The following is a 22,339-nucleotide window of genomic DNA, read 5'->3' on the forward strand; positions in this document are numbered from 1 at the left end:
CATTGCTGGTCAGACGAACCATTGATAACATTGCTGGTCCGTCGGACCATTTATAACATTGCTGGTCAGACGAACCATTAATAACATTACTGGTCAGTCGAACCATTTATAACATTGCTGGTCAGACGAACCATTACAACATTGCTGGTCAGTCGAACCATTGATAACATTGCTGGTCAGACGAACCATTGATAACATTGCTGGTCCGTCGGACCATTTATAACATTGCTGGTCAGACGAACCATTAATAACATTGCTGGTTAGTCGAACCATTTACAACATTGCTGGTCAGACGAACCATTTATAACATTGCTAGTCAGACGAACCATTGCTGGTCAGTCGAACCATTGATAACATTGCTGGTCAGTCGAACCATTTATAACATTGCTAGTCAGACGAACCATTGCTGGTCAGTCGAACCATTGATAACATTGATGGTCAGTCGAACCATTTATAACATTGCTGGTCAGTCGAACCAATAATAACATTGCTCGTCAGACGAACCATTAATAACATTGCTGGTCAGACGAACCATTTATAACATTGCTGGTCAGACGAACCATTTATAACATTGCTAGTCAGACGAACCATTACAACATTGCTGGTCTGTCGAACTATTTATAACATTGCTATTCAGACCAACCGTTTATAACATTGCTGGTCAGACGAATCATTACAACATTGCTGGTCTGTCGAACTATTTATAACATTGCTGTTAGCTGTCAAATGAACCATTAATAACATTGCTGGTCAGTCGAACCATTGATAACATTGCTGGTCTGTCGAACCATTTATAACATTGCTGGTCAGGCGAAACATTTATAACATTCCTTGTCTGTCGTACCATTTATAACATTGCTGGTTAGACGAACCATTTATAACATTGCTGGTCAGACGAACCAGTACAACATTGCTGGTCAGACCAACCATTACAACATTGCTGGTCAGACGAACCATTATAACATTGCTGGTCAGACGAAGCATTTATAACATTGCTGGTCAGACGAACCATTTATAACACTGCTGGTCTGTCGAACCATTTATAACATTGTCCGAAAACAACACCGACATGTTGAGCCTTTGGTAAACGTTCTGGCGCGTTGAACCATTACTGACAGAGCTGGCAGAGAGAAGTTTTGATAACACAGCTGGCACTACGCATGACTACGACTTATGAGCCAATGATCTGCAATGGATAACGACGATTATAGTCACCAGATCATTGGTAATGCTAGATTACCGTTAATATGTCAAAATATATAGTGATTAACCATGAAGGAAAAAATGCGAAACACATATATCCAGTGATCTTTACAAGTACGAACTGGTCAAGGAAATAACGGGTAGGATAGCGTAGTAGGAAAAGCGTTTGCTCGTCACGCCGAAGGAGCGGGTTTGATTCCTTACAGGGGTCTAATGTGTGAAGCCCCTTTCTGGTGTCCCCGCCATGATATTGCTCGAATATTGCGTATATTGAATAAGTGGCGTTTAACACCACATGCTGTGAATTGATAGAAATTCAGTGGGTGTGACCGATACCATTGCAGTTTCCATTCCAATGAGTCGTTTACAACAACGGCAAATGATGAAATCTTCAGATGACTATAACATGAGTGAGATCAGTTAATGTGTACATTTAAATAAAGGTTGATCTTGTCTGAAACTAATCCCCCCACAACGCTGACTGCATATCGCTCGACATTACTACTGATTGTTTGGTGTCGGTTCGTGATCTCATCTCTGTTGGGCGTCACGTCAAGCACACGCTTATAGTGTGCTGATGACATTTTACTGTGAATAATAAGTACGCCATCCCACCATTAACCGCCATTACAGTTGAACCATGTATAAGTAATTGGATTCAACACCATTTATCCCTTGTTTTTCCATTGTAGTTATTTGTATATACTGAACAATATGTTTTTGTAATATTTATTTGTAGTGAAGACTGAACACACACTGTTATGTAATGTGGAGGAAAGACCGAAGTGATGCAGGTCTCAGACGTTTACCACTTCGGTGAAACCCAAAAGCACGGGTATTGTGCTGGCAAACCTAGAAACATAATCGGGGCGAACCGGCATTCGAACCCACAATCATAGGTTTCTGGCGTGCCCAAGGCATGGTGAATGAAGTTTGTTCATAATAACATACATTGGTATAACAATTTTATAAAAGGCAGTACTTTATGTTGTCTTTCTTCTACAAACATTGATAAAAGCCCCTTGAGTGTGTTATTGGGGGTAAAGCTGACCCTGTGGTCTCCAGCGTCACAGGTGTCGAACCCTAGCATTGAAGTCCACGATGGTCCCCAATCATCACTGAGTGAGTGAGAAGGTTGACTGAGTGAGTGTAGACTTACGTCTCTGTCAGCAATATTCCACATATCATAACATCATGGCAGGGCACACCAATAATGGTCTTCACAGAGTGATTTCATGTCGGGAGGCGAATCTGGACCTTCGACGTGACGAGCGAACTCTTTGACCACAAGGCTACCCCAACGCCTCTGCATGCTGGATAGTGTTTTATATTTCCCTTGTGAAAGAAATCCACATAGTCTGTTAATACACGGGTATTGAAGGCAATATCGGTTTTCATTTAGCATCAACGTCCATATCAGCTAAACCACATTCAAATTAGGAACTTGGAATATTGGCTGTTTTTATGAAAGAAGTGCAGGAATTAATCTGTGTTTATGATCAACCTATTGAATACAAAGCAGGTTGCCAAAGACTTCCAACTGTTCGTTGACGTTACATCCCTCCGGCTTAAGCCATATACATTGACGTTAACCGAATAGGGCATGCTTCAAGAATGATCCCCTTTCTGGAATAACAACTGTAGCTGAGCTGGCCGGGCCGCGAAGGATGCGAGTTTTATTGCAGTGCATTATCATAGTTCAAATAACAAGCACACGGCACTGATTAAGAGAATCAGTGAAGTTCAAAGTGCATTTAACTTCGCGGAATTGATCTCGATTATCCATACAGCGTTTTCCATGTTTGGAAAGTTTCTTCAATGAATGTTATAGCTTCAAGGTTTCTGTATCTGGGGCCACGATAAGGTGTTTTGACAAGAACGTTATAAGTGCACATGCTGCAAGATATACGCAGATATATTGGGTTCTGATATATCTGTTACATTATTTGTTCGGTTGTTGTTTAACGCCGCACTCTGCAGTATTCCACCTGTGTGACGACCGCCCGTAAATAAGTAAATCTATCTCCGACATTTCAGTGATCGATATGATGAGCAAGCTCCACACCGTCGGGGTAAGATGACACGCAATTAGCCATGTCACCAAGTCTGACCACCCGCTTCAGTTGGTCGCCTCTTACGATCAGATTGCTAGGGGCCATCTGTGGTATGTAAGGCAATATGTGCCCTATAATACTTGAATGTTAAATTCTAGCAGAGCAACTGTACTTGAGAGAGAGAAAAAGGGCACAGTTTCTGACAACGTACAAGTTAGGTTGTAGCTGCAGCCAATATTTATCTCTGATCTGGTGACCAAAAAAGCTTTTGCTGAATAGATATACTACGACTACATGCATACGGAAAGGATTCAAGCAGAAAAAAGAAGCCCGTCTTGCTGAAATACCACATCTCGAACAAATGCTAACAGTTGGACAAAAACACAATACATGAATGGCAGACGTGTTGATCAAGTCAGGCTTTCTAAAAAATGTAGCAGTGAGTGAGTGAGTGACGCACCCTGACACGTTATCACCTGTCACCGGTACCTCTTTGACTCCACTTTGCCGCCTCCCCCCCCCCCCCCCCCCCTCCCCCCACCACCACACACAAACACACAAACACCAAACACCCTGCAGAAATATGCACATTCTTGTAATAATTGGATAGTCCAATGGTGTGATAAATTTTATTCCAAAAGCAAAATAAATTAAACCATATTTCAGAAATGCTGGTAGAAATATTAATTAATAAATTAATCTAGTATCAAAACACGCGCCTTCCTAGCCATCAACTTGAAATCATTTTGAAGAAACCACTGCCTCACTCTCCATTTAGATATTTTATATTCGTCATCTGTAGATAATAAAACCGTGACGATAAATGGACGCCTGTGACGTCTTGCTGGCTATAAAGGAGCCAATATACCTTTGTGCCTTCGGTAGGGTAACTTATCAAAGCTGACTTTGTTTACGTGTTGCGATATGACCTTTACCAACACAGTATTAATTGTAATACTGACAAAAGCACACACACAGTGACATCTGGCGGTTAGCGGTATGAACGACGAGCGTAGAAGTCCCGTTATGTTAAACACATACATAATATCAAACGTCACATGGAATAACCACGCAAGATTCAAATACAACAGATATGTAACTGAACAGTGCCTATATGTTGGAGGGACGCGGGAACACACTCTAACCCCTCATGTACTATATATAGTTATGTATGCTTGGATCTACATTTATTGGAAATACGGAGGCAGGATTGTGTTATGTATATCGTGAATAGAACAAATAAACGAAGACTTTCTATAACTAACACACACACACACACACACACACACACACACAGGTGGTTCGCTGACCTGAGAAGTGCGTCTCCTGTAGCGACTGTCCGTTAATCTTTGAAACAAGAACATCAACAAACGCTACACCTCTCACTATGTACGTATAGATGGACACGTCTCTGTGAGTAATCGTACTCCAGTAAAACCTTTTAGCAAGTATTGATCCTACTTACCTCGTGTTCTTTCTAGAATTGTCAAGAATAAAGCACGTGTCCGTCTCCATGCGCAGTGTTATAAATAAAGTATCTTATTAACACTGTGTTTCCCTAACCGTTCTGTTCAGTTTATATCAATCAAGAATAAAACAAAAAAAAATTACATTTCCGTAGGAATTGAAATCATGATTAATTCAGCGTGGCGTCACCTATGGCAGTCAATCAAGTAACTAAATTAACACGCTGACTCATATACTAGGAAATAACAGTTTTATGTATTTAAATTCTTAAACGGAAAAAATCTGTTCAAGTATACCCCATCCACACAAGTCTGACACGAAGTCCGTTAATCGTGGGAATTTGTTAAAATTAATAAAATGTTAAACTTTTAATACAATTTTCTATTAATACACATGCGAGTGTCAAGTGAGATTAGTAGGGACTTAATATGATATGTTTAATATCAATTTGAAAAGTAATAAAATTGTATATCTTGAAACCATAATATGGCGTTCATTGTGGACATATTGTGATTTTCCTGCTTACACTGTTAACCCTTCAGTGTTACGCTGCATGATGTATGCTATCGATCATTTTATAAACTAGATATTGATTCATATGAGTTTAGAATTAAATTGAATAAAAACCTGCATCGATGAAGTTGAACTCACTAACGTTATTAAGTTCATGCAAATGATGTATAAATAAAATGAAACTTACCGTATGTAGGTGTGATCCTCGATATCCCCTACCCCCGCGGGAATGATGTCGTACCCCCCAGCGTCTGTCCGCCGAGCCCCTAGCTTCTCACAACCCCTGGAACAGAGAGACCGTGAAGTGAATGTTTGGCCGAATCCTGGCTGAGCGTGAAGGCTCTGCCGGTGTTGAGGTGCTGATGTGGCCTGCCCGCCAGCTGATCGATCGGCCTAACCCCCTCGCCACATCATCGGATTTACATGGCTATTTAATAAACCTCCTCACCACGGCTGACTGACTGCTTCGACGCAGAGAACTGTCGACACTTCGAAATACATGGAAATATGGACATCTCGAAGTTGACGGAACACAACTGTAACTCCTTAGTACTGTTCGAAACAAAGGGTAAATTAAGTGCTGAATTTGTAAGTTGGTCTTATACATGTACTTCCAGTTAAGCGAGTTCGAGTTAGCCAAATTTCCATGTATTTCGAAGTGTCGACAGTTCCTGGACACATGCAGAATAGAACTGTTATGATTGGGGTTGCGAAGGCGAGGAAACACGTGAGATTAAAAGGTAGGATTCATGGAAGTATGCATCATTGAGATGTCTAGATACAAACCATTGAGATGAACGACAACCTCCATTTGGATGACGAGATAGGCAAAAAAGATATGTCGAGCTAAGCAATATCAGGATTTCGAGATAGGTACCATCGGGCTTTCGAGATAGACATACTTAATTTATCGACATATACATCCCTATGGTGGCATAGGCATATAGATAACATGGAACTGTCGAGCAATGCATCATTGTGACGTCGAGATAGTCGTAATTGAGACCTCGAGATGGCCATAATTGAGAGGTGTTTGTTTTATAAAGTTCTGTGAAAAAAATCTTCAAATACCATAACTTGAACGAATCCTTGACGCTTGATATGGTTATATTTAATAAATTTTGAACTTTGTAATCGATTACGTGGAATATGACATATCTCGTTTATGTCAATTCTATCTTATGTCGCAGACATTCGAAGGCAATTAAAGAACAGCAGTCTCATTGGCATCAGCTATGCAGCTACTCGGGGAATTTTCTTGCCTGACATCCCACCTTCAATAATACATCATTATGAATGTCGACGACCAAAGTTTGTTTAGCTGCCAATAGCTATGACTTTAATGGCAACTGTCTGGACCAATATACACAGATGAGTATTGGTAGATTTAGACTCATTGCCCAAAATGTCACCTGGCTATCAACAGACCCATAACCCTTGTCATTCAAAGTCTAGCATGATCGTATCTTCACGTTGTGTTTATGAGGCAGGAGACTCCATGCTAATATGCTGGCTGTGTATTGATTCGTCATAAAACCTAGGATTATCGTCTACTGTCGTAAGATGAGACACATTTTAACATTTAACTGGCGAATAAATGTTAACAAAAACAAAACATTTGAAAAGATGCAGGTAGATAGCTGAAACGAAATATAAAGTGAAATCAAATGTAATCACCCCGATTAAAATAATTCTCAATCAACAAACCATAAGTGCAGTGTAATGTAATTTTGTGTTATATATTCGTTATCGGCAGCCATTGTCGGGAAGGCTTGTGTTCGTATGAACGGGGTCTAGACTAAAGAAGTTTCACTACTAACGGGAACTGATGTTGTGCAGGAAGATGGGAGGATACAACCGTGTACATCACTCGGATAACATTGTGGTCATGAAGATGGATGGTACATACAACTATATTAACAGCTCGAAATGTTGATGATATATTCAACTGTATTAACAGGTCAACATGTTGATCAGACACTTGACTGCTTCATCCTAAATACATGACACACACTGTGCGGCATATTTAACGCTGATGTATCATACTCATGCTTTCATCTGCTTTATATCAACACCAGCTCTCTGATACTTCACTCATAAATTAGGGTAAAATCACTGAAAAAGCATGTTTTGTGAGACACCTTATAGATTATTCGCTATATTACAATGGATGATGAGTGAATTGCATATACAGGAAAAACGTTTATTGCATTGGGTAATAATCTTCCCTTGGCGTCACTGGCTCAGCGTTAAATTTTTCCTGTCATGTTTCTCTTTTCAGGTATTTCCGAAAGTCTTCTGAGTATCTGCCAGCAGCGACGGCAGTGCATTACCGCAATGCCCTATATTACTTCTCAACACAATACGCAATCCGTTACAAAGCTATGCCACATGTTGCTACATCCGCTAACTTACACCATCCTGTGCTCGCCTAAAAGCACAGTGGAGCGCTACGGCAAGAAAGGCCACCACTCATGGCTGGTCGAGCCGAGGTGAAGACGTTGTTATCACGAGTGCCATGTACTTGGAAACAACACTTCAGTTGATCATGCGATATGCTGATCACATCATGACACTGTATTAATACTACACATCACATTCAACTGTATTGTCCTTATCTCGTGATGCAAAATTACATCACGATGTGTGACAAACAACGTCATATCACTCAATGCAATACCATACCGTGAAGTATTATGTCATGTAGTATCCACCAGATATCATTGCTCCATGTAGTACAATTAGCATGCCATTGTAAATGAGTATAATGTTTTCAATTCTATATCTTCTCGACCAACCATGCCATTCAATACTAGTATATCACACTCGCGAAACCAAAATATAGGTAGTAAAGAATTTTACAAGACTTTACCAGCACCGACGTTTGTTAAATTTCATGCCATTGAAAATTAGGAAAGTTTACTAGATAAGACATTTAGTGAAAGGGATTGGCAAAACATATATTGATGGCAAAATGATGTACTCAAAGTCAAGATATTAGATAGTTTCAATTTAAGATTATTCATAACATTCTTACAACTAACAAATATTTTTATAAAATTGGATATGTTGATTCCCCTTTTTGTACTTTGTGTACACATTAACCTGAAACTATAATCCACACGTTATATGATTGTGAACATGTAAAAAAGATTTGGGAGAAGCCTTACATTTGGATAAAAACCGTAGTGGAAGGAACCATTGATTTGAACAGAGAAAATGTTTTATTTGGATTACAAGGCAAACACAACGACCCATTGAATATTGTACTATTGACAACAAAGCAAGTAATATACCGACAATGTAGGAAGAAATTAATGCCACATTCTTAACAATTACAGCATGAGACAATTAGTTATTACAATGCTACTAAGGTAATGTCATTTACAAATTGCAACTATGCAAACTTACTTAGTTTCTGGTCTTCCTTCCACACTTTGTTTAAAAACCAATCTTCAATACATAGTGATACAGACACGTTGACCTTATTGGCAGGAATTTATACGTACGAATAGTTTTAAACTTCTTGTATACCATGTACCACGATATGCTGACATGACATGTATATGCCGTACCTGTTGAAACGAATAAAGAAGGGGAAAACATAAATAAAACAAATAAGCATGCCATACATTCCCACGCCCAAAATATCTTACTATATAATGAAATGGCACATAATATAGTAAAATGTAATATCACACCTTACATATCACATACTTTACTATATCTTCCATACAGTATGATATTGCACAATATCACGCCATACAGTATCATATTGTACAATATCACGCCATACAGTATCATATTTTATTACTTGCCCGTGAAGAGATCACCTGTTTAATAAACATACAGCTGTATTACACATTGTGTAATACCAAAACGCGTGCTTGTGTACTCTCGGAACACGTTTCACGAACAAATATTGAAAGCTCTCGACATCACTAGGCTTATTCAAAGACATTGCGTGTGGAGTTGATAGATCACTGAGAGGAGCTAAGCACACTCGATGACCCCAGCAACCTTGTTGCTAGGGTGACGTCACTAGGCATTGTTTCGCCGATGGGTCTTGCAACAAAATTCCACAAATTACGTCATCGGGTATTGTGACGTTATTGTAAGGTTTGAGGTACAAGGCCCGTTCCACAAGGCGATCGTATTGTAGTGCAACGACAGTCATTAGTCTAAGTTAAAGTATGTGAGTTGCGAATGTCTTAGCCCTACGATAATTTTGTCAATTCTAAAGATGGACCGTTGTATGGTATTAAATTCATACCTTTCAACTTTGACGTGTTTGAAGTATTATTCTGTTAAACTCAATTGGACTTTGCCGTGGATCGCGTAGGTGTCAGCTAGCCTATTCATACTCAACAATATAATTCTAAAAACGTTGTAAATGGCAAGTAATAAATAAAATACTAAACTCGCTCCCGTGTAAAACCAATTTTATGAAACTCGTGAATAGTTGTGGTATCTGACTCGCTTTCGCTCGTCAGATACCAGAACTATTCACTCGTTTCATAAAATTAGTATTACACGGGAGCTCTTTTAGTATTCTATATGTACAATATCACGTCATACAGTATCATATTGTTCAATATCACGTCATACAGTATCATATTGTACAATATCACGTCATACAGTGTCATATTGTTCAATATCACGTCATACAGTATCATATTGTTCAATTTCACGTTATACAGTATCAGATTGTTCAATATCACGTCATACGGTATCATATGGTTCAATATCACGTCATGTAGCATACTGTACAATATCACGTCATATATTATCATATTGCAAAATATCACGTCATACAGTATCATATTTACAGTATCGCGACATATAGTATCATATTGTTCAATATCACGTCATTCAGTATCATATTGTTCGATATCACGTCATATAGTATCATATTATTCAATATCCCAACCTACAATATCATACTGAGGAATCCTGGTGTGTGATATAAACTATGATATACCATGCAAGGATCTTTCGTGCCTAACACCTCATCCATGTAATACTTCTTCACGTCACTTTACGTCACGTAATCCCATCCGAGGTCTGCATCATCATGCAACGCCGGGCTAAATCGAGCCACGTCCCAGCACGCTACGACAGGCCACATCACTCCCAACTACGCTGTGCCACGCCATGCCATAAACCGAGTGTGATAAGTCACGCCGCACAACGTTACGCCGTGCAACGACATGCTAAGCTACGCAATACCCCAGTGTATCACATCACGCCACACTACGTTACGTCAAACAACGCCACGCCCAACTCATTCAAGACATGTCATGCTACACTACCGCGCTTAACACTATACACCAGCACTATCAAACACCATAACAACTTTTTCGCAGAAGTTCTGCAAAATCATACATGGCAATGGCATTATCTCAGACAAAGGGTGACTTGTTTTGAAGCATAATTGCAACTATTTATTCATCGTAATTGCATTATACAGATACAAAATCAAATGGATGGAACGAAAAACGACGATTTTCCTGATAGTGTTCTTTATGAAAATGTTTCGTGAAAGGTCTTTCGCACAAATGAACAGACAATTTAACCATAAAGAGTTTTGCTCCATGTTGGAAGATCTACTTTTGACATTCGGGCGCTGAGGGATTGAAAGTTAGAAATAATCAATGCTGCACAGGAAAATTCCTGGAGGCGATAATGCACTAACATCCTATGATTTGGAGGTGTCAGTGTCGGCATCAACTACAATACCTTTCAGTCGTCGTCTTTGACGTTGAAATAACCTTACCCAACACAGGCGTCGTCCCTGCCTGCGATTTTTGACTGGTGTTCCTAAACATGCCCTTGCCTTGTGTTGACGTGTTCTAATTAACACTGCTCATCGTTTTTAGTTTCTCAGAAGGAAAGATAACATCTTTAATGTCCTTCAACAAGGTCATTATTTGTAGAAACCCACACGGTTAATGTCAAAACAGAAAATTCTTGCTGTTAAAGAAATGGCAGTATGGACTTCTCATCAGAATGTCACACTGTTGTGTATTGCAAAGGCTTTCATTTTGTTTTACGCAACTCTTTCTTCCCAGGGGGTAAATCAGTCGGCTGAATTTGATTTAGATATTTTAGCATTCGTAAAATGTTTGTCCAAATGAATATCAAAGACTCCAACGTCAGTTCGCACTGTTAATGGTCTCCTCCGATATGCTGCTATGTATGCAAGATTGCTACGTGTGCTGCCAATAGATGTTGCCAGTTTGTACTTTTACTGTGCCTCTTGCTGGTCAGCTGGTTGGTGGTCGTGTCCACCGTACCACTATAACACCTGCACACAAGGGGTGGTCAACACCAATATAAAACCTTCCAACTTTGGGCTGATAACACCAGTATACAACCTTCATACTTGGGGCGGTGAACACCAGTATAGAACCCACACACTAGGGGTAGTGATCACAAGTATAGAACCTTTACACTAGGGGTGGTGAACACCAGTATAGAACCCACACACTAGGGGTAGTGATCACAAGTATAGAACCTTTACACTAGGTGTGGTCAACACCAGTATATATTCTTCACACTAGAGGTGGTGGACACCAGTATAGAATATTCACAATCGAGACGGTGAACACAATACAAAACAATAACACTTGGTGCGGTGAAGAACATTCACACTAGGGGTGGTGAACACCAGTATAGAATATTCACAATCGAGACGGTGAACACAATACAAAACAATAACACTTGGGGCGGTGAAGAACATTCACACTAGGGGTGGTGAACACCAGTATAGAACCTTTACACTAGAGATGATGAACACCAGTAGAGAACATTCACAATCGAGGCGGTGAACACAATACAAAACAATAACACTTGGGGCGGTGAAGAACATTCACACTAGGGGTGGTGAACACCAGTATAGAACCTTCACACTAGGGGTGGTGAACACCAGTATAGAACCTTCACACTAGGGGTGGTGAACACCAGTATAGAACCTTCACACTAGGGGTGGTGAACACCAGTATAGATTCCTCACACTAGAGGTGGTGAAAACCAGTATAGAACCTTCACACTAGGGGTGGTCAACACCAGTATAGATTCTTCACACTAGAGATGGTGAAAACCAGTATAGAACCTTCACACTAGAGGTGGTGACGACCAATATACAACCTTCACACTAGGGGTGGTGAACACCAGTATATAACCTACACACTAGAGGTGGTGAACACCAGTATAGAACCTTCACACTAGGGGTGGTGAACACCAGTATAGATCCTTCACACTAGGGGTGGTGAACACCAATATATAACCTTCACACTAGGATGGTGACCACCAGTATATAACCTTCACACCAGTATAGAACCTTCACACTAGGGGTGATGAACATCAGTATATAACCTTCACATTAGGGGTGGTGAACACTAGTATAGAACCTTCACACCAGGGGTGGTGAACACCAGTATATAAACTTCGGACTAGGGGTGGAGAACACCAGTATATAACCTTCACACTAGGGGTGGTGACCACCAGTATAGAACCTTCACACCAGTATAGGACCTTCACACTAGGGGTGGTGACCACCAGTATAGAACCTTCACTGCCGTATAGAACCTTCACACTAGGGGTGGTGAACACCAGTATAGATCTTTCACACTGGGAGTGATGAACACCAGTATATAACCTTCACACTAGGGGTGGTGACCACCAGTATATACCCTTCACACCAGTATATAACCTTCACACCAGTATAGAACCTTCACACTAGGGGTGGTGAAGACCAGAATAGATGCTTCACACTAGGGATGGTGAGCACCAGTATATAACCTTCACACCAGGGGTGGTGACCACCAATATATAACCTTCACACTAGGGGTGGTGACCACCAGTATAGAACCTTCACACTAGGGGTGGTGAACACCAGTAGAGATACTTCACACTAGGGATGGTGAGCACCAGTATATAACCTTCACACTAGGGGTGGTGACCACCAGTATAGAACCTTCACACCAGTATAGAACCTTCACACTAGGGGTTGTGAACACCTGTATAGATGCTTCACACTAGGGATGGTGAACACCAGTATATAACCTTCACACCAGGGGTGGTGACCACCAAAATATAACCGTTATACAAGGGTCTGTGAACACCCGCATAGAACCTTCATACAAGGGTCGGTGAACACCCATATAGAACCTTCATACTACCGGCGGTGAACACCAGTATAGAACCTTCACACTAGGGGTGTTGAACACCAGTATAGAACCTTCACACTAGGGATGGTGAACACCAGTATAGAACCTTCGTACTACCGGCGGTGAACACCCATATAGAACCTTCACACTAGGGGTGTTGAACACCAGTATAGAACCTTCACACTAGGGATGGTGAACACCAGTATAGAACCTTCACACTAGGGATGATGAACACCAGTATAGAACCTTCACACTAGGGGTTGTGAACACCAGTATAGAATCTTCATACTACCGGCGGTGAACACCAAGGCCAGTATAAGATCTTTACACGTAGTGAATGTTCATCTAGTGAAACATCCCACGATGCCAAGTGTACTTCCAACAAATATAGGGCTTGGAAGACGTCTCAAATCACGTCAGTCACTTACACGAAACAATACACAGTATACTAAGTGGTCAATTTCTGAGAAAACCAAACCCAGAAGAGTTAGTTTCAAGTGATTACCGTTGAATAGATATTGGCCCTCCTGGGGGCGCGTTTGAGCGCCCTCCGTCACTCAGTGATTGCTTGTGGCCCCCCACTTGACTGATACCTAATCAATGCTTGCTGCTCAATTACTCCGCTCTAGATACCCCGACATTCGCCGTCCGTCTCCCTATCTTCCAGAGGCCTATCCTCATGTCGAACGCGTTTATCATGTTAGCCACAGACATCGAAAGTGCCAAATTGCTTTAAAGATAGAATTTGTATAACAGTTAATTCCAGATTAACATCAAACAGGAAGGACGTTTATCTTTTTTACATTGGTAGATGCGGTTACAGTTCGATTGTGGTGTCATTGTTAAACGCCATCTTTCAACATCCAGACATCCATGTGAACTTTTAGTACACTTATTACCTCATAGGTCGGTTTGTCGATATACCTTCTCTCGGCAGCACTTCGTTCATGTACATGTATATATTGACACTGTTTAATGACTTGTCAGCTTGGGAAACAGCCAGAACACCTAGCCCATCTGTTGACGTGTACAAACTGAGTAATATTTATTACTACAACATACAATACAATAATCACCACAGAGGATCGTAAAAAGCCGTGACGTCATACACACGGTTGTATCAATGGAAAGCGGCAGTAATAAAAATGGTAAAGTAAGTTTATTGCGAATGTTAACCTTAGCTGGGAAATCGAACCTATTCAAATCTCTGTTATTTATTTATTCACTAACGTAACGGTAAATTAAACATGAATATGAATTTAAAAAATACGAGAGTGGAACACATCATTTCTTGTTGAATTGTTCTATATAAAAACGCTGAATGTCAAAGATGTAACCTCAGTTACTGAAATCTTATTTCTGTTTTTGATGTTTTCTTTTTCTTTTTGAAAGGACTTATTAAACAGGTACAAGATTTAAATACTATCATGTTTGAATCAAGTACTTTCTGTCCCACTTTAACTCATGGATCATTTTCTAACTTGGAACAAGTATTTAATCGTATGATTAAGCTTGTTAGTTTTTACATGTTATTTTCTTCAAGCGCTCGTAAAGGACTTGGTTTGGGTCACAGCTAACGTTTATTCCTCGCCCTGTTTAATATTAATTTTATTACGTTTATACGGCGTCTATATGCAAGGGCCATGCTTTGACTCCTTGCCGATTTCATTGGTATTTGTATTGACTGATGCAATACCAGACAAATGTGCACCGTCACGGCTTTATGACTTGACTTTATCTGAATGCATCGAATTGTGTGCATGTACACCGGCTGAGACATTATATCAACAGCCACTTAATGTGGAGATTGACAACAACTTGATCGTTATGTACAGTTGAACAGTTCACAAATACCAAATATACGATGGTAATAGAATTTGAGTCACGATTAGACGTTATTGCTAGCATTTATTATAAACTTAGTTTAGGGTGATTTGAACAATGTTCAAGGCATGGTGTATTTGAATGTGGGTATTGTTCCTTGGTGAGTAGATTGTGTATGTCCCACACGTGGCATTGCTTGGCGGTGCTAATCAGCTCCATGCAGCGACTTGTCCTGACGCGGTACAGTGACAGTTGTAATGAGCCCTGCGCGGAGTCTGAGTGACATTCTGACATTCTGAACCGACGCTACTGATCATTATCTCGGCGCGAAAACACGTTGAACTAGCTTGTTTCCTACTTTGATATTTCGCATCACATTGGCGACATGGCTTTGAACTTTTGACATTATTTCATACCGCTTCATCGCAGTATACACAACGCGTTACACTAACAGACTGTTACAATTACAATTTCAAAACTAAATTGATTAGTGCGTGTTGTTCTACGTATATCTTACGTGTAGGGACTGGTGGGCGAAATTGCCAAATTAACCAACCACTTGTTGTCATGCCGAGAGAGATCGCGAATGACCATTGTAGCGGTTGGTAGAAAGTAGGATTGAATGTAAACATATTACTGTTTAGAGGGAATTATTTTTTTTCAAAAAGGAATTGAGAATAGAATTTCCTTTCAAGAATCATCTTAATTCTGATGATCCTGCATAATAGTCTTTCCTGTATCACAGGGACGACCAGTGAAGAAACAAGGTAGAATAGGTCTTCAGGAACCTATGCTTGCCGTAAAAGGCGACTATGCTTGTCGTAAGAGGCGACTAACGGGATCGGGTGGTCAGGCTCGCTGACTTGGTTGATGCATGCCATTGTATCCCAATTGCCTGGATCGATGTTCATGGTGTCAATCACTGGATTGTTTTGACCGCCGTCACATAGCTGGAATATTGCTGAGTGCGACCTTTATCAACAAACAAACAATCAAACCACAGGAAAGTGTATTACTGATAGTTATCAAATTTACCAATCACTCAACATTTAACATATAATATTTTCATAACACATTAATTAAATAAATTGAATTACGAGTTTTACTTCAGGTCTATGAAGATGTTTCTTGTAATGCACTTGTAAAAGTCAGTGTAACTGGTGGAAGGTTGTTACAATCCTTTAACTAAATAACTTCTACACGTTATCTTATCTTGTGTGGTCGTAGCAGTGAGAGATATCAAGGGACGTAACTCTATGTAGAATATTACAATCTCTGATGTCTCACAATGTCTGTAACGGGCTAAAATTTGTCTCCCTTCAAGTCCAGTTTAGACAGATACCACTGTACTGTGGGGGATACAATATCTCCAAAGTGAGACACATGCATAACGGGTTTACACAGTGTGGTCACAGCATCATCAACGTTGCCGGATAATATCCTATCGCAGACCTGCCGTCATGTAACTGAAAAACTATTCGAAGCGGCGTTAAACCAAACTCACTCACTCTTTTTTATCATTAAACATATTTTATTGCCCAAAAAAGACAAAAGGATTGGGCACAAGTGCAACACTTATTCCCGCCTTCTCCCTCTTGGCATGCTGAAATACAGCAATCAGGCACACATATCAGATACACAGATCAGACACAGCGATCTGGTACACAGATCAGACACACAGATCTGGCACATACGTCAGACACACATACATACACACAGATCTGGCACATACGTCAGACACACAGACATACACACAGATCTGACATCACTTTGGTGAATCTGACAAGAGCGGCTATGGTGCTGACGAACCTAGGCGAGGCATGCGAACCATTATGACATAGAAAACACATTTCGCTATGAAGAAACAAACCACGTCAATATATCCTCAGTAGTGCTGGTTGTATTCGGTTAGAAAGCTGGATGTGACAGAAGATCCTACTCTGTAAAGGTGAAAGTGTGTTCTGGGATACACTGTGGCTATAATTTGATAGATTGTTGTTAGTGTGAGCCAAAAAACGACGAACAACGCAACTTTTCGATTATCTGAGTAATCCTAACGCATCATGCCACTATATCACAGAGCGTAACAAATTTCATGATAAACATGTACTTATCATAAACACTTTGTTAACAAAACATTATTCAATATTTTTTATTAAATTAAATCCTACAACGATACATCCACGAAGAAAGTAATTCATACGCAAATGTTGTTCCCCAAATCGATAGAATCCTCGTTCTCAGATTCCTGATGTGAGCGTAAACTGCGTTAATGGCAGGGATAACTATGTTCTGCATCGTCTTGAGAAGACCTGATTACACTGATGAAAGTTTCTAGGAGCATCAAGTACAACGGACTATCAAGGATATGCAGATAGGCTGCAGGAAATCGCAGAATGTATGGTTAATGATTGTCTTTTAGAGGTATTAGATGCTTATGAATATTCTAAGTTCAGGCTTAACTGTTACGGCGGTCGAACGTAAACTGATCACACAGGCGAAATAAATAGTGAACAGGCCCAGAAGTTGTTGGTAGGTCGCTACATCTCCAGGTTAGACTGCAAGTTAAGGCACAGGGTGGTTGTGTCGCCACTACCTATGCGCCTGCTAAATGTCAATGAAAACAATATATGAATCAGATTCTACTTAATATTTCGTTTTAACTTATATCTTAAAATTTTCCTTTTCATTAAAAATGATCCGGCTCAGATTTTTTTGTTTTTTAGGTAGGCTCGTGTGCCTATGGCTTTCTCACAGTACATGTAACTCTGGTACCACTCTGGTGATAGTCTTTCCCTCCGCCCAAGTATTAGTTTACTGACGAGGAACAACATTACACTGATTCAAACTGAAAGGTTAAACGTCATTTTGATGTGTATTACAAACACATCGAGACCTACCTTTATACTCGACTTTGAAGCTTCCTTTTACAGACACTTCAACACGCTTTTCTATGTTTTCAAACAGCTGAAGGATTTACCAATGAGCTTCGTGCCGAGACACACTAGAAACGACGTTATCACAATGAAACTACGTCCAAGAAAGCGACGCCATATATATGTGTTGATCCCGCATCGAAACACACACAAATGAAGTACATTGAGCACATTGCATAAGAGGTACGTACCTAGCCACATTGATAAGAAGGGATTATTAATTCAGCATTGTTCATATCCTATAGTGACATCAGTACTGGAAGCCAATGACAGACATGGCATCAGTAGCACTCGCCATCAATCAATGGCAGATAACGAGACATTGGCTGAAATTCTGTTTATTGTCAGCAGTCGTATTAGCACAATATGTTCAAATATTTATTCAAGCGTACTAATGAGATGGAGTGATTTCTAGTTTACCTGTATGACATTATTTGTAATTGGTAGATTGCTGCTACCTGGCCAGGTGTACAATAGTGAAGAGGATAATCAATATTGGATGTGGTAGAAACAAATATTGAACAAACTCTCATACACCGGAGACGCGGTACTCGGCCCTTCTGAATAGAAAATATTGTGTTTTATGAAATATTAACTTTGTTGTGATAAATAAATGTTTTTTGTATTCATAGAAGTTATTGTTAGTTGTTATTTCACGGGAACAAACCGTCGCTTTTCCAATAGCTTTGAAACATTTAATTTAACACGTTTCAGGATAATATTACATAATTTTCTTAGATAGTTGTTTTCATGATTCGGTCGAACTGAATAACATTCAGGATGATGTATCTTACGTTCAGAGTTATAATATAGACACAATCAATACTGTATTGATATTCATCTCAAATATCGGATAGATTACAAAGAGTACATTTATTCCATCTCTCGACTTGGTGAGCGGGGACACGAGCCTATTTAAAATTGTCTGTGTACATGATAACCATTTCAATGAGTTAGAGTCAACAATTGTATCTTTGTAGAGTACAGATGAAAGAATAGAAGAAAATTGCCTGTCTGCCTCCCTCCCTACGTCGGTACCGACCTACCCCTACCTATCTACAGACATCAATAGGTTTGTCGGTATCATTCCCGTGTTCGTGGTTTCATCAAAGTGGTAAACATCAAAAGACCTGTTTCACCTCTGACTTTCCTCCAACATCATGCTGACACACCGTGATATAATTGGAACACTGTTCAAAGCGACATTAAATCCAACTCACTCACGCACATATGTTTCTTTAGCTACTTATCTAGCTCGGGACCAGCTATGTATCCACGCATATACGTGTATGTTTTATCTACTCAACTATCGATCTACTGGCCTCCGATCTATCGACCTCTCTACCACCTGGTTACCAATCTATTTAGCTACATTCAAATATATATATATATCACCCACTTACTTATCGACGTATTTACTGCATGTGCACATACTCTCTAAGTACTGCATGCAGCACTCTACGCAGGCTATATGATTACATGTATCTATAACTGTTGTTTGTTTGGTGTTTATCGCCGCACTCAGCAATAATCCACCGATATGACGTCGGTCTGCAAATAATCGTTTCTGCACCAGACAATCACAATCCAGTGATTGACATCATAAGCATCGATCTACGCAATTTGGATATCCATCAACCAAGTCAGAGAGCCTGACCACCCGATCCCGTAAGTCGCCTCTTACGACAGACATGGGTTGCTGAAGACCATTTTTAACCCGGAATCTCTAAAGGGAATATAACTAACTACATATATCATCTATGTTTCATACAAATTCCAATGTACAGTCGGCCATCACAATAAAGGACTAGCTCTGTAAATAATAAGCAGTGTACCGAGAAAAAATACAAGGCATTTTCATCATAGAAATACATTGAGTAAATCGATAAACAAGTACTGCAGTGGGTAAACACATCTGGAATAACGGAGATCAGTGAGAAAGAATGGAACATATTTAACTAGACCCATGTCATTAAACATACATTCCCTACACATCTGGATGATCTCGGAGGTAGTATGAACATAGGAAGTGGACGGGACGGGATTTTATGTATACCCTTCAAAAAGAGAAACGCAAAGCCAGATTTGTGTGAGGTATGATTTTGGTTTGGTATGTTGTTTTACGCCGCACTCAGCAATATTCCAGCTATATGACGGCGGTCTGTAAATAATCGAGTCTGGACCAGACAATCCAGTAATTGATATCATGAGCATCGATCCACGGAATTGGGATCGATGACATGTATCAACCAAGTCAGCGAGCCTGACCACCCGATCCCGTTTGTCGCCTTTAACGACAAGCATAGTCACCTTTTACGGAAAGCATGGGTTGCTGAAGATCGTGTATTCTACCCCGGAATCTTCACGGGGTGTGTGAGGTATGAAAATACATTTTTACGAGGAACCGTACAAGGTATTGAGCCAGAATGTTGTGGAGAGAACACTTGGTGACTGTAGTCATCTCAGTTATCGGTACATAGGAAAAGTCCAAGGTGAAGGTCAGCTACCATCAATAACGCGTATGTACCCCGTTGGAATTGATAGCGGCCTGACATCGCCTGCCGATGGAAGAGACGAGTATGCGAATCACATCCTGGGGAATGGTAGCCGTTCGGGGTTGTGGTTACCCTTGGTCGTCGCGACCTTTGCCGATCAAGTGTTGACCCGTGCTCATTCGTGACCAACTCGTGTTATTCCGGGACAAGCCGAATAGCGACTCGTGCCCCTCTCATGGCCATTTTTGCGACCGGGTTCCGGCTTAGCGCAAACGGGCTTACCCAAAACAATTGTCAACTCGTTGCGTAATGGTTCACATATTATTTCCCCATGTTTTATATATATTTCAGATGCAATTTATAGCACACTGGGACGTGCGGAATTATACAGTATGATTGAACACATTTAACTGTGTCTTGGGTATATTTGTAGATGCAAGACATATGTAAAATCAAAAATTATTTCTGAGGCATTCTTTGGCGAAGAACTTGAAATCATACGCGCATTCTGATTGGTTTGTCGTATTTTCGCACATAAAATTCATCAATAGGGGGCCGAGTCTTCCTGCAGGTTACGGAAAGGGGCGAGTGGTGACGAATGGACCCATGCTGTTGAAAACGATCCCATAGCTTTGTGATGGTGCTGGGCGCTACATTGAGAAACCCTGGCTACAGCAGATCGGGATTCCCCTGCCTGCAAGCGGCCTATGACGTTGTTTCTTGGCATGTTGTTGAACTGTCACTGTACGATTGACGCAGATGCCAGGCAATCAAAAACCCTGCACTTTAATACCGTTCATAGTGCTGCAGCACGTGCAGTGCGTCTAGCTCCATGGTCCTTTTGTTAATGCACTGGGTGCGTTTTTCCGATTCGTACCTGTTTCCCAACTAATGGTTTGCATGTCCTTGTGATCATTTTGATCTGGGAAATTTGTTACTGACACTATAACACATTAAACCTCTTCATTTTGCAACTCTTAGTCCGCTACTTTTGCGTTTATGGCTAGAAATATCCGTATTGCGTTTCTCTTTAGAAGAGTATATTTTCTTTTTAGGAATATTTATGTGATAATATTTTTCTATATTATTTCTTTGTTTCTTTTTAAAACAAGAAATAGAACGCGAGATTGCTTACAGCAGTAGAAAACATATGTTCCACGTTGACTGAATGCGATAATATTTAACATAAAAAGTATTGCATCGAGATAATATTTAAATGTTTTATCAGATGCTAGTGTTTAGATATCAGCAGTGAAATACCGCTGAATAAACAAGGCTGCAATGTTGTTGGATATTTTACACTTCTATATAGATTAATAAGTCCACAATGTTTTGATAAACCTTTGTCACAATGAAATATGTTCTTATCAGAAAAGTATTTTCTTTAAAAATTTTGCTCGCCAAGGATTTACTCCCTTTTGTCCTAAGTAGACAGTGAAAAAAAACCTAAACTGCGGGACAGAGGAATATATGCACTTGAAAGTTGGATTTGGCCAAACACTTACAAACGTTGTTAAAACAATCGCCGAAACACGGTCAGAAACTGGATACCCGTATCAAATACATCACATTGTTTCATGTTCAACCATCATGGGTGTATACTATCTTTTACCCGACAGTTTTATGGTGACCCTTAACCAGAAACAGCAGACCCTGACGTCTGGTCGGGGATGTCA

At 40.2% G+C, this 22,339-nt stretch overlaps 1 protein-coding gene across 1 annotated transcript in view; it reads right to left on the reverse strand.

Annotated features, from left to right (window-relative positions):
• LOC139454308 (small conductance calcium-activated potassium channel protein-like) overlaps positions 1–22,339 on the reverse strand; it is a 64,727-nt gene that overhangs the window by 17,489 nt on the left and 24,899 nt on the right. Inside the window, exon 2 of the mRNA XM_071235935.1 lies at positions 5,425–5,520. The gene's annotated coding sequence lies outside the window, so the exon portion shown is untranslated. The remainder of the gene's footprint in view (positions 1–5,424; positions 5,521–22,339) is intronic.

Source organism: Haliotis cracherodii, unplaced genomic scaffold (genome assembly GCF_022045235.1).
Source record: "Haliotis cracherodii isolate W230 unplaced genomic scaffold, xgHalCrac1.p SCAF_10, whole genome shotgun sequence".
Classification (NCBI taxonomy): domain Eukaryota; kingdom Metazoa; phylum Mollusca; class Gastropoda; order Lepetellida; family Haliotidae; genus Haliotis; species Haliotis cracherodii.